Source organism: Coregonus lavaretus (assembly GCF_964263955.1).
Source record: "Coregonus lavaretus genome assembly, chromosome: 33".
Taxonomy (NCBI): domain Eukaryota; kingdom Metazoa; phylum Chordata; class Actinopteri; order Salmoniformes; family Salmonidae; genus Coregonus; species Coregonus lavaretus.
In genome coordinates, this window is record NC_140020.1 from 7,785,787 (window position 1) to 7,799,381 (window position 13,595).

Consider the following 13,595-nt stretch of genomic DNA (forward strand, 5'->3'; position numbering starts at 1 on the left):
TGTGGTATATATTGATGACATTCTAATATACTCCGCTACATGAGCCGAGCATGTGTCCCTGGTGCGTCGAGTGCTTGGTAGACTGTTGGAGCATGACCTGTATGCGAAGGCGGAGAAATGTCTGTTCTTCCAGGAGTCCATCTCCTTCCTGGGACATCGGTTGTCCGCGTCAGGGGTAGAGATGGAGATTGACCGCGTTTCTGCCGTGCGTAATTGGCAGACTCCAACCACGGTAAAGGAGGTGCAGCGCTTCTTGGGTTTTGCCAATTACTACCGGAGGTTTATCCGGGGCTTTGGACAGGTAGCAGCTCCCATTACCTCTCTGCTAAAGGTGGGTCCGGTGCACCTGCAGTGGTCAGCTGAGGCGGACAGGGCGTTTAAACGTCTGAAGGACCTATTTACCTCGGCTCCGGTGCTGGCGCATCCGGATCCCTCTTTGGCATTCCAGGTGGAGGTGGACACTTCCGAGGCTGGGATCGGCGCTGTGCTGTCTCAGCGCTCGGGTACGCCACCTAAACTCCGCCCCTGTGCTTTCTATTCTAAGAAGCTCAGTCCGGCGGAGCGCAATTATGACGTGGGGGACAGGGAGCTGCTAGCTGTGGTTCAAGCCCTGAAGGTGTGGAGACATTGACCCTTTTCTCATTCTGACTGACCATCGTAACCTGGAGTACATCCGGGCAGTGAGGAGGCTGAATCCTCGCCAGGCAAGGTGGGCTATGTTTCTCTCCCGCTTTGTATTTAAGCTCACCTATAGACCAGGGTCCCAAAACGCTAAGGCAGACGCCCTGTCCCGACTATATGACACAGAGGAGAGGTCCATTGAGCCCACTCCCATACTCCCGGAGTCTTGTCTGGTGGCACCGGTGGTGTGGGAGGTTGATGCGGAAATCGAGCGGACGTTACGTTCCGATCCTACTCCTCCACAGTGTCCAGAGGGTCGGAGGTACGTGCCGCTCCAGGTTCGCGATCGTTTGATATACTGGGCTCACACGTCACCCTCCTCTGGTCATCCGGGTATTGGTCGGACAGTGCACTGCCTTAGTGGGAAGTACTGGTGGCCCACTTTAGCGAAGGACGTGAGGGTTTATGTTTCCTCCAGCTCGGTGTGCGCCCAGTGTAAGGCACCTAGACACCTGCCCAGGGGGAAGTTACAACCCCTACCCGTTTCACAACGGCCGTGGTCTCACCTATCGGTGGATTTTGTCACGGACCTTCCCCCCTCCCAGGGGAACACTACGATCTTGGTCGTTGTGGATCGGTTTTCTAAAGCCTGCCATCTCATTCCCCTGCCAGGTCTCCCTACTGCCCTACAAACTACTGAGGCCCTGTTTACACACGTCTTCCGGCACTATGGGGTGCCTGAGGATATAGTGTCTGATCGGGGTCCCCAGTTCACCTCTAGAGTCTGGAGGGCGTTTATGGAACGTCTGGGGGTCTCGATTAGCCTTACCTCAGGTTTTCACCCCGAGAGTAATGGGCAGGTGGAGAGAGTGAACCAGGATGTGGGTAGGTTTCTGAGGTCGTATTGCCAGGACCGGCAAGAGGAGTGGTCGGGATATATTCCCTGGGCAGAGATAGCCCAAAACTCACTCCGCCATTCGTCCACTATCCTTACGCCTTTCCAGTGTGTGCTAGGTTATCAGCCGGTTCTAGCACCTTGGCATCAGAGCCAGACCGAAGCCCCTGCGGTGGACGAGCGCCGATCGCCACCGCAGTGAGGCTCCGGTGTATGCACCGGGAGATTGGGTCTGGCTCTCGACCCGAAACCTGCCCCTTCGCCTGCCCTGCCGGATGCTGGGTCGGCAGTTTGTGGGGCCATTTAAAGTCCTGAGGAGACTGAACGAGATATGCTATAGGTTACAACTGCCCATTAATTATCGCATTAACCCCTCGTTCCATGTGTCTCTCCTCAGGCCGGTGGTGGCTGGTCCACTCCAGGAGAGTGAGGTACGAGAGGCTCCTCCGCCCCCGTTGGACATCGAGGGAGCTCCGGCGTACTCAGTCCGTTCCATCTTGGATTCGAGGCGTCGGACTGGGGGCCTGCAGTATCTCGTGGAGTGGGAGGGGTACGGTACGGAGGAACGGTGCTGGGTCCCCAGGAGGGACATCCTAGATCCCTCCATGTTGAGGGACTTCCACCGGAGTCATCCGACTCGCCCTGCTCCGCGTCCTCCTGGCTGTCCCAGAGGCCGGGGTCGGCGCACAGCTGGGGCCGCGCGTCAAGGGGGGGGTACTGTCACGGAATCAGCCGAGGCTGCTCCTCCTCCTTGCTCGGGCAGGGTTAGGCGTTCGTCGTCCCCGGAGTACTAGCTGCCACCGATCTATGTTTCTGTGTTTGACTTGTTTTGTCTTGATTGTGTACACCTGTTTCCTATTATGTTGTATTGTATTCCCTATTTAACCCTCTGTCGTTCATTGTGTGTTGTGTGTGATTGTTTTCGTCATTTTCGGCAGTTGCTAGTGTGCGGGTATTCCCCTCCCTGTTTGGAGGTTGTTTTGTTTTCTGGTTACTTTGTTAGTAAAGTATCGTTTCCAGTAGCTCGGTGTCCTGCGTTTGACTTTGCCTACCGCATTCACGTCGCATTCTGACACGCACACTGGGTATGTACATAGTCAATCGTAGGCTTCGAGGGGGCTCCTATGGTAGGTACACCTATAGCTCATCCCTTGGCAGTAGTACTGTAAACTACTTTATCACTGACCTCAACTCAGAGTATCTCAGAGCGTTCACAGTCAGCCCACTGACACCCCTATCAGATCACAGCAAAATCACAGTCTACTTAAACAGAGCAATACTCAATCATGAGGCATCAAAGCCAAAGGAACTGAATAATATTAAGAAATGCTATAGATGGGAGGGAAGTAGTGTGGAAACCTTCCAAAAAACTATTAGGCAACAACAAATTCAATCCCTTTTAGACAACTTATTGGACAAAATGTTTCACTGTAATAGTGAAGGTGTAAACTTGGCAGTAGAAAACCTAAACAGTATTTGACCTCTCAGCTTGTAAGCAGACAACCTAAGAAAATTAACAACAATGACAAATGTTTTGATGAAGAATGCAAAAACCAAAGAAAGAAATTGAGAAACCTATCCAACCAAAAACATAGAGACCCAGAAAACCTGAGCCTACGCCTTCACTATAGCGAATCACTAAAACAATACAGAAATACACTACGGAAAAATAAGGAACAGCACATCAGAAATCAGCTCAATGTAATTGAAGAATCCATAGAATCTAAACACTTCTGGGGAAATTGGAAAACACTAAACAAACAACAACACAAAGAGTTATCTATCCAAAACGGAGATGTATGGATAAACCACTTCTCCAATCTTTTTGGCCCTATAACAAAGAACAAACAGCAAAAACATATACATGATCAAATACAAATCTTAGAATCAACTATTAAAGACTACCAGAACCCACTGGATTCTCCAATTACACTGAATGAACTACAGGACAAAATACAAACCCTCTAACCCAAAAAGGCCTGTGGTGTGATGGTACCCTAAATGTAATGATAAAATATACAGACCACAAATGCCAATTGGCTATACTTAAACTCTTTAACATCATCCTTAGCTCTGGCATCTTCCCAAATATTTGGAACCAAGGACTGATAACCACAATCCACAAAAATTGAGACAAATTTGACCCCAATAACTACCGTGGAATATGCGTCAACAGCAACCTTGGGAAAATACTCTGCATTATCATTAACAGCAGACTCGTACATTTCCTCAATGAAAATAATGTACTGAGCAAATGTCAAATTGGCTTTTTACCAAATTACCGTACGACAGACCACGTATTCACCCTGCACACCCTAATTAAAAAGCAAACAAAACAAAACAAAGGCAAAGTCTTCTCAGACAAATTCCATCTAGACACCGTTGCCCTCGAGTACACAACAAACTATAAATACCTCAGCCTAAACATCAGCGCCACAGGTAACTTCCACAAAGCTGTGAACGATCTGAGAGACAAGGCAAGAAGGGCCTTCTATGCCATCAAAAGGAACATAAAATTCGACATACCAATTAGGATCTGGCTAAAAATACTTGAATCAGTTATAGAACCCATTGCCCTTTATGGTTGTGAGGTCTGGGGCCCGCTCACCAACCAAGAATTCACAAAATGGGACAAAGAATTCTACAAAAATATCCTCTGTGTAAAACACCAAATAATGCATGCAGAGCAGAATTAGGCCGATACCCGCTAATTATCAAAATCCAGAAAAGAGCCGTTAAATTCTACAACCACCTAAAAGGAAGCGATTCCAAAACCTTCCATAACAAAGCTATCACCTACAGAGAAATTAATCTGGAGAAGATTCCCCTAAGCAAGCTGGTCCTGGGGGGCTCTGTTCACAAACACAAACAGACCCCACAGAGTCTCAGGACAGCAACACAATTAGACCCAACCAAATCATGAGAAAACAAAAAGATAATTACTTGACACATTGGAATGAATTACCAAAAAAACTGAACAAACTAGAATGCTATTTGACCCTAAACAGAGATTACACAGTGGCAGAATACCTGACCACTGTGACTGACCCAAAATTAAGGAAAGCTTTGACTATGTACAGACTCAGTGAGCATAGCCTTGCTATTGATAAAGTCCGCCGTAGGCAGACCTGGCTCTCAAGAGAAGACCGGCTATGTGCATACTGCCCACAGAATGAGGTGGAAACTGAGCTGCACTTCCTAACCTCCTGCCAAATGTTTGACCATATTAGAGACACATACTTCCCTCAGATTACACAGACCCACAAAGAATTCTAAAGCAAATCCAATTTTGATAAACTCCCATATCTATTGGGTGAAATACCACAGTGTGCAAGCACAGCAGCAAACATTTGTGACCTTTTGCCACAAGAAAAGGGCAACCAGTGAAGAATCAAATCGAATCAAATCAAATTGTATTTGTCACATACACGTGTTTAGCAGATGTTATAGCGGGTGTAGCGAAATGCTTGTGCTTCTAGCTCCGACAGTGCAGTAATATCTAACAAGTAATATCTAACAATTTCACAACATATACCTAAAACACACAAAACTAGTAAGGAATGGGATTTAAGAATATATACATATGTGGACAAGCAATGACAGAGCGGCATGGACTAAGAAACAGTAGAATATTATAGAATAGAATGCAGTATATACATATGAAATGAGTAGTGCAAGATATATAAACATTATTAAAGTGACTAGCGTTCCATTTCTTAATGTGGCCAGTGATTTCAATAGGCAGCAGCAGCCTCTAATGTGCTAGTGTTGGCTATTTAACAGTCTGATGGCCTTGAGATAGAAGCTGTTTTTCATTCTCTCGGTCCCAGCTTTGATGCACCTGTACTGACCTCGCCTTCTGGATGATAGCGGGGTGAACAGGCAGTGGCTCGGGTGGTTGATGTCCTTGATGATCTTTTTGGCCTTCCTGTGACATCGGGTGCTGTATGTGTCTTGGAGGGCGGGTAGTTTGCCCCCGGTAATGCGTTCGGCAGACCGCACCACCCACTGGAGAGCCCTGCGGTTGCGGGCAGTGCAGTTGCCGTACCAGGCGGTGATACAGCCCGACAGGATGCTCTCAATTGTGCATCTGTAAAAGTCTGTGAGGGTTTTAGGTGCTAAGCCGAATTTCTTCAGCCTCCTGAGGTTGAAGAGGCTCTGTTGCGCCTTCTTCACCACACTGTCTGCGTGGGTGGACCATTTCAGTTTGTTGGTGATGTGTACGCCAAGGAACTTGAAGCTTTCCACCCTCTCCACTGCGGTCCCGTCGATGAGGATAGGGGGGTGCACCCTCTGCAGTTTCCTGAAGTCCACGATCATCTCCTTTGTTTTGTTAATGTTGAGTGAGAGGTTATTTTCGTGGCACCACACTCCCAGAGTCCTCACCTCCTCCCTGTAGGCGGTCTCGTCCTTGTTGGTCATCAAGCCTACTACAGTTGTGTCGTCTGCAAACTTGATGATTGAGTTGTAGGCGTGCTTGGCCACGCAGTCATGGGTGAACAGGGAGTACAGGAGGGGGCTGAGCACGCACCCTTGTGGGGCCCCAGTGTTGAGGATCAGCGAAGTGGAGATGTTGTTTCCTACCTTCACCACCTGGGGGCGGCCCATCAGGAAGTCCAGGACCCAGTTGCACAGGGCGGGGTTCAGACCCAGGGCCTCGAGCTTAATGATGAGCTTGGAGGGTACTATGGTGTTGAATGCTGAGCTATAGTCAATGAACAGCATTCTTACATAGGTATTCCTCTTGTCCAGATGGGATAGGGCAGTTTGCAGTGTGATGGCGATTGCATCGTCTGTGGATCTATTGGGGCGGTAAGCAAATTGGAGTGGGTCTAGGGTGACAGGTAAGGTAGAGGTGATATGATCCTTAACTAGTCTCTCAAAGCACTTCATGATGACAGAGGGGAGTGCTACAGGGCGATAGTCATTTAGTTCAGTTACCTTTGCTTTCTTGGGTACAGGAACAATGGTGGCCATCTTGAAGCATGTGGGAACAGCAGACTGTTGTAAATACAACCCATATTTATGTTTATTTATTTTTCCTTTTGTACTTTAACTATTTGCACATCGTTACAACACTGTATATAGACATAATATGACATTTGAAATGTCTCTATTCCTTTGGAACTTTTGTGAGTGTAATGTTTACTGTTAATTTTTATTGTTTATTTCACTTTTGTTTATTATCTATTTCACTTGCTTAGGCAATGTAAACATATGTTTCCCAAGCCAATAAAGCCCCTTAAATTGAAAGAGAGAGAGAGAGAGAGAGAGAGAGAGAGAGAGAGAGAGAGAGAGAGAGAGAGAGAGAGAGAGAGTCTTTATTCTTTTGAAACTTCTGAGTGTAATGTTTACTGTTAATATTTATTGTTTATTTCACTTTTGTTTACTATCTACTTCACTTGCTTTGGCAATGTTAACACACGTTTCCCATGCCAATAAAGCCCTTAAATTGAAATTGAAATTGAATTGAGAGAGAGAGAGAGAGAGAGAGAGAGAGAGAGAGAGAGAGAGAGAGAGAGAGAGAGAGAGAGAGAGAGAGAGAGAGAGAGAGAGAGAGAGAGAGAGAGAGAGAGAGAGAGACAGTTTCCTAGAATCACAAAAGGACGTGTCTTATCCACTTCCATTTCCTTTTCCTCACTCTGTAACACCCTATCAAACACTGTTCATAGGCTGCACTCAGTGATGAGAACCCTAACTTCATGTCCACAGATCCTGCTCAATTTAACCACTCCTCTCAATCATACAGTACTTTAGAGACAAAATCATGAGCCAAGAAGCGTGCAAGAAACTACCTCAACTTTCAGCCTGAGATACTGAAGACTACCTCAACTATCAGCCTGAGATACTGAAGACAAACATAGGGTTTGGCAGCAGAAAGGGAACTGTCTGAACACAGATAACTGCCTAACGGCACCCTATTCCCTACTGTATAGTGCACTACTTTTTACCAGAGCCCTATGAACAGTACTTTTGACCAGGGCCTGTACAAAAGTAGTGCACCAAAGAGGGAATAGGGTTCCATTGTGACGCAAACAATGTATCTTTCCTGGATTGTAATCAGAGTCCGGCCTGCACAGTAGCCTTTGTGCTCTGTACTCCAGCAGAAAAGGCGATACAGGCTGCATCCCAAATGGCACCCTATTCCCTATATAGTGCACTACTTTTGACCAGGGCCCATAGGGCGCTGGTTAAAAGTAGTGCACTATATAGATAAAAGGGTGCCATTTGGGACGAGATACAGTAGTGGCACGGACACGGATGTCCTCACCCATGGAAGTGGACACACACCGGTCCGCCCACGCCTGCATGCCTGCCTGGGAGGACACTATCTTGGAAATGAAAACAATGGAGAAATTCCACAGTGACTCACTGAACTACTGTACCACCAGCCTACCATTGACATGGAAACAAGATTACATAAGTGGTAGTGGTAGAATAGCTGACATGAAAGTTAAATATACATTATATCAGGGTTCCTTCTCTCGGAATCAGGAGGATAATAATCACCTGTCTGTCTGCCTGTCTGTCTGCCTGTAGGTCTGCCTGCCAGCCTACCTGTCTGCCTGCCTGCTTGCCTGTCTGTCTGCCTGCCTGCCTGCTTGCCTGCCTGCCTGTCTGTCTGTCTGTGAGCTGGTAAAGGGAGGAAGATGATTTCACACACCAGTGTATGCCTTTGAATAATATCAAGTATTGTAGATTGGAGCTGAATACAGTATGAACAAAGTGGAAGTAATTGAGATGTAGTTCTAGTTGTGCAATATATTGATGTAGAGATATAAAGACACTCATTGGCTCAGACAGCGACAGACACAACATTGTTTCCACCGTAATATGTTTTGTGGGGAATGGAATAAAATGAAGAGGTTGAGAGATTAGGCTGCGTCCCAAATGGCACCCTATTCCCCAGGACTCTGGACAAAAGTAGTGCACTATATAGGGAACAGGATGCCATTTGGGACACCGCCATATACCCTCTATGGGAGCATGTTGGGTTGTTTCTCTGGAATGATTATGGGTGGAAGATGCAATTAGTGTCAAACTCCAAAGGATATGTAACATCTCTCCTCTGACACTCACTCATCATCCCAGCAGCTGGAAACAATAAAATATAATATTGAGCCCCTCAGCAGCCATTGGTTTGGCTCTCAGTAGGCAATAATCCATAACACTCACCCAGCCCCTAACTTATTTTATGCCACTGTTGGAGTAATGAACAACAAAATAAAACAAAACAGCGGAGGATAGAGGAGGCATGACAAAAGGGTTGTTTGTTAGTCAGAGTGAGCTTGTAAAGCAGGGAGAGTTTGATGGTTCCTTGTGGCTATCCTCATGCCACTGCCTGGTCCCATCCCATTCCATCCTCCATATCATCTTGGCTTGATTACTGTTTGGTCCCTCCTGATCTGGCATCTCGCCACTGTGCTACAGCAATTATCATATTATACAGCACTCCATGAAACATGCAATTTACTCATTACCTTTAAAGTCGGTTTTTATTACCAGCATCATTATTACCAGATCCCCAACTCCTCTCTCCACTCCACTCCTCTCCTTTCTCCGCTCCTTTCTCCACTCCTCTCCTCTCTCCGCTCCTCTCTCCACTCCTCTCCTTTCTCCGCTCCTTTCTCCACTCCTCTCCTCTCTCCGCACCTCTCTCCACTCCTCTCCTTTCTCCGCTCCTTTCTCCACTCCTCTCCTTTCTCCGCTCCTTTCTCCACTCCTCTCCTCTCTCCGCTCCTCTCTCCACTCCTCTCCTTTCTCCGCTCCTTTCTCCACTCCTCTCCTCTCTCCGCACCTCTCTCCACTCCTCTCTCCACTCCTCTCTCCACTCCTCTCTCCACTCAACTCCTCTCTCCACTCATCTCCTCTCTCCTCTCCACTCTCCGCTCCTCTCTCCGCTCCTCTCTCCTCTCCTCTCCTCTCTCCACTCCTCTCCTCTCTCCTCTCCTCTCTCCTCTCCTCTCTCCGCTCCTCTCTCCGCTCCTCTCTCCTCTCCTCTCCTCTCTCCACTCTCCACTCCTCTCTCCACTCCTCTCCTCTTTCCGCACCCATCATCCATCTCCACAATAGTTAACACAACACTTAATTAATTCCACAAACTCTCCCGTTTCATTTTGAATACATACTGGATAATCCAAATAGTTGTTATCATTCATAATAACAATAATAATATGACACTTTACTGAGGACAAAACAACCACAACAGTGAAGATACAATGGTTCAATGTCTCCCAGGCCTATATGTGAGAATACAGAGTGCATGACAATGGCTGCCATGGACTTGGTGTGAAGGAGAGCCTGCTGTCCCTCTGAAGAGCCCTCCAGTGTAATGAATGACTCTCACAGGATCATTGATTAGTAGTCATACTCACAGGGCCACAGTTTTTATATTGTCACATCTCATTGTATGATGTGCAGCTTTGTCCAGCTGTAAGTGGATACCTACTGTTTGTACATCCTACAGATCTAGGATCTTAATTTGATCACCCTTAATGTCCATTCATAATAATCCACATAATAATTAAAATGTCCTGTTGCTGCAGGATTATTTTCCTGCTGTAGCAAACTGGCTCAAATTAAGATCCTACATCTTTATATTAGAGCTATGTTGTTTTCGAGTTGTTTCTTTAATTATAGATCGATGTGAAAACCAATGGAACACTCCAGTTCACAGCAGGACAGGGCAGCTACTGTAACACAATCAATCAATCAATCAATCAATCAATCAATCCATCAATCAATCAATCAAATGTATTTTATAAAGCCCTTTTTACATCAGCAGTTGTCAAAGTGCTTTACAGATACCCAGCTTAAAACCCCAAAGAGGCACCCTATTCCCTTTATAGTGCACATTGATTCCCCCTGGCTGTCACTCATTGAAAGTCTTTGTTTATCATCAGTATTGAATAAAAAAACGATAGCATAACATAAAACATAAAACTGAAGGTGGGGAGAATCTCAATTGCATACTCCTCACGTCCTCTCTCCTCTCTCCTCGCCTCCTTCTCAAAACCCATTGGATGTGAAAGCCAGATGCCCCTCCCCTCTGACCTTCTCCTCCAATGGGTTTGGAGAGGAGAGAGGATGTGAGGAGTATGCAGTTGAGATTCTTGCAGAATATCTCAAGGTGTTCACAGTGCCTAAGTTAGAACTATCTTAATTAGCGTCACACAGGTGCAGTCACAGGGGCAGTCACGAGGGCAGTCACAGGGGCAGTCACAGGGGCAGTCACAGGGGCAGTGAGAGGAGGGTGAGAAAAGTTTGACATAATTACAGCAGTTCTACAGTTCTTGAGAGGCAAGCAGCGCTCAGAGGGATGGAAGGAGGGAGTGAAGTGTGAGGGGAAGAGAGGAGGAGAGAGAGAGAGAGAGAGAGAGAGAGAGAGAGAGAGAGAGAGAGAGAGAGAGAGAGAGAGAGAGAGAGAGAGCGAGAGAGAGAGAGAGAGAGAGACATAAATGAGAGCAAGGCATAAACGGACTACATTAGTGACAACTCCATTACCCAGAGGTGGGCAGATGTCCGCCTGGCGCAGCTGAAACAGGTGGAGCAGGAGAGGAGTGGAGGAGGGGGGTAGGGGAGAGGAAGGGAGAGGGGGGGAGGGGAGGGGGGGAGAGAGAGAGAGAGAGAGAGAGAGAGAGAGAGAGAGAGAGAGAGAGAGAGAGAGAGAGAAAGAGAGAGAGAGGGAGGGGGAGAGCGAGAGAGAGAGAGAGAGAGAGAGAGAGAGAGAGAGAGAGAGAGAGAGAGAGAGAGCAAAGGAGGAGGGGAGTAGGGAGAGGATGGGCAGTACCAGGCAGGTGTTCTCCCTGTGGGTCTCTCCCACAGCACAGTGCTCACTGACCCAGGCAAAGACACTCCTCACCTGGCCTGGCTCTGTAGTCTGGTCCCATAGCCTGGCCCCCACCATGCAGCCATGCAGCCATGCTCCACTGACCTGTATACACACACAACAGAGAGGGACCAGCGCACAGAGGTACAGCAACACATCACTGTCATTGTTGAGGAAAGGAAGGCAACCGCATAGAGGTAACGTATAGAGAAAGAAGACATTACACTCTATTGGAGAGGACAGGAAAGAGGATTGGGCACAAATATTATTGGGCACAGACAACAGCACAAAGGGCAAGAACGTAGAGACAACAATACATCACACGAAGCAGCCACAACTGTCAGTAAGAGTGTCCATGATTGAGTCTTTGAATGAAGAGATGGAGATAAAACTGTCCAGTTTGAGTGTTTTTTGCAGCTCGTTCCAGTCGCTAGCTGCAGCGAACTGGAAAGAGGAGCGACCCAGGGATGTGTATGCTTTGGGGACTTTTAACAGAATGTGACTGGCAGAACGGGTGTTGTATGTGGAGGATGAAGGCTGCAGTAGGTATCTCAGATAGGGGGGAGTGAGGCCTAAGAGGGTTTGTAAATAAGCATCAACCAGTGGGTCTTGCGACGGGTATACAGAGATGACCAGTTTACAGAGGAGTATAGAGTGCACTGTGAGCAATAAGACTTAATGTAAAAGTGGTTCCCCAGGTGAAATCATAACATGATTGTGTGATCGCATTGAACTGACAGAACAGAACTGAGAACTGCTAACGAAAGCACTGATTACAGAAACATTATGCAAGACAAAATTACTGTAATCCTGAGGAGAAAATATGTCAGATTGCGTGCGTCCAAAATTGACCAGGGCCCTCATCAAAAGTAGTGCACTACATAGGGAATAGGTTGCCATTTGCTACGGTTACCCATCACCTGACCTCTGCTCAGGAGCTTCAACATAATGGGTATAGGATAAGAAGCCTGGGCTAGATAATGATTGACTCCCAAGGACAGAGGAACAATGTGAACGTGAAGGGCTCAACCCTGGTCAAGGTCCTGTGTAAGCAGAGATGCAGACAGACAGTGTAATTGTGTGGAATGGCTAACACCAAATTATAGGGATATTCAAATGACTCCCCTGAGGAAAACAACTCTTCTAAACATCAGTTTCACTTTGGTCACTTCACCCTTCTTATAAAACATGTCCTCAAAAGATCTGCTATATTCTTGGTAAGTTTGAAAAGGGGCCCCTTCACATGCAACTTAAATTTTTATATCACGACATATTTTGGACAGCAGAGCAATCTTGAGGGAATTCTATTTGTGCCAGAAAAAGACACTCATATGATTGGTAAGATATACAAAATCTTGCAGAGAGCATATCCAACTGACAACCTCTTAGAAAGAAATTGAAACTATTGGAAACAAGAACTGATATTGGCACAAGATGGAGGGAGTGTTGGAATATAACTAACGCAAATACAGTTAACGAAAATGTACGCTTAATCCAGTACAAACTAATGTACATAATTTATTATACAAGAGACAAAATTCACAAATTCTACAGCACAATGGCAGTCATGTCTTAAGAGTAAAACTAACAATGACTCAATAATTCATGCCTTCTGGGAATGTTATAAAGACAAAAGGTTATGTGCGGCGTTAGAAAGCTGGCTGTCAGAAGTTTAACAATGGAAGTTTACTTTTAATCCGTCTATCTTATTTTGAGACATGGCATATGAGGGTGCGGTGAGATACCCAATGGGTTGGACCATACTTTTCTCATCAATCATTAAAAAAGAACGTTTACCTAAAAAACGGAAATCAAATGATCCTCCATCGTTAAGACAGTGGATGAATCAAATGCATTATTATCTAAATATTGAAGAAATGTGGGCTATAGAGAGAAACAAAAGTGCAATTTGAAGCCATGTGGCATAAAGTGTTACAAGCACTGGAGATATCCAAAAGATGAGAAATGGGAAGGGATGTTATTGTGAGACGGACAGGATGGGTATGAACACGGTGGGAGCATGTGGGTCTGAGCAAGTGTGATGTCATGAATGTTTGTTGAAATGTATGTACTGTACGTCTGAGTTGGTGTTTTTATCTTTCTTCCTCTTTTATCTCTATGTTGAAGGTTTGGAATGAAGTCCCAGCCAAGGTCATGTCTACTTTAGTGGATCTATGTTTGTGGAATGTCAAAGGAAAACTCCACCCCAAAACAATATTTTGGTATTTGTTTCATTAGTCCATTGTTGAC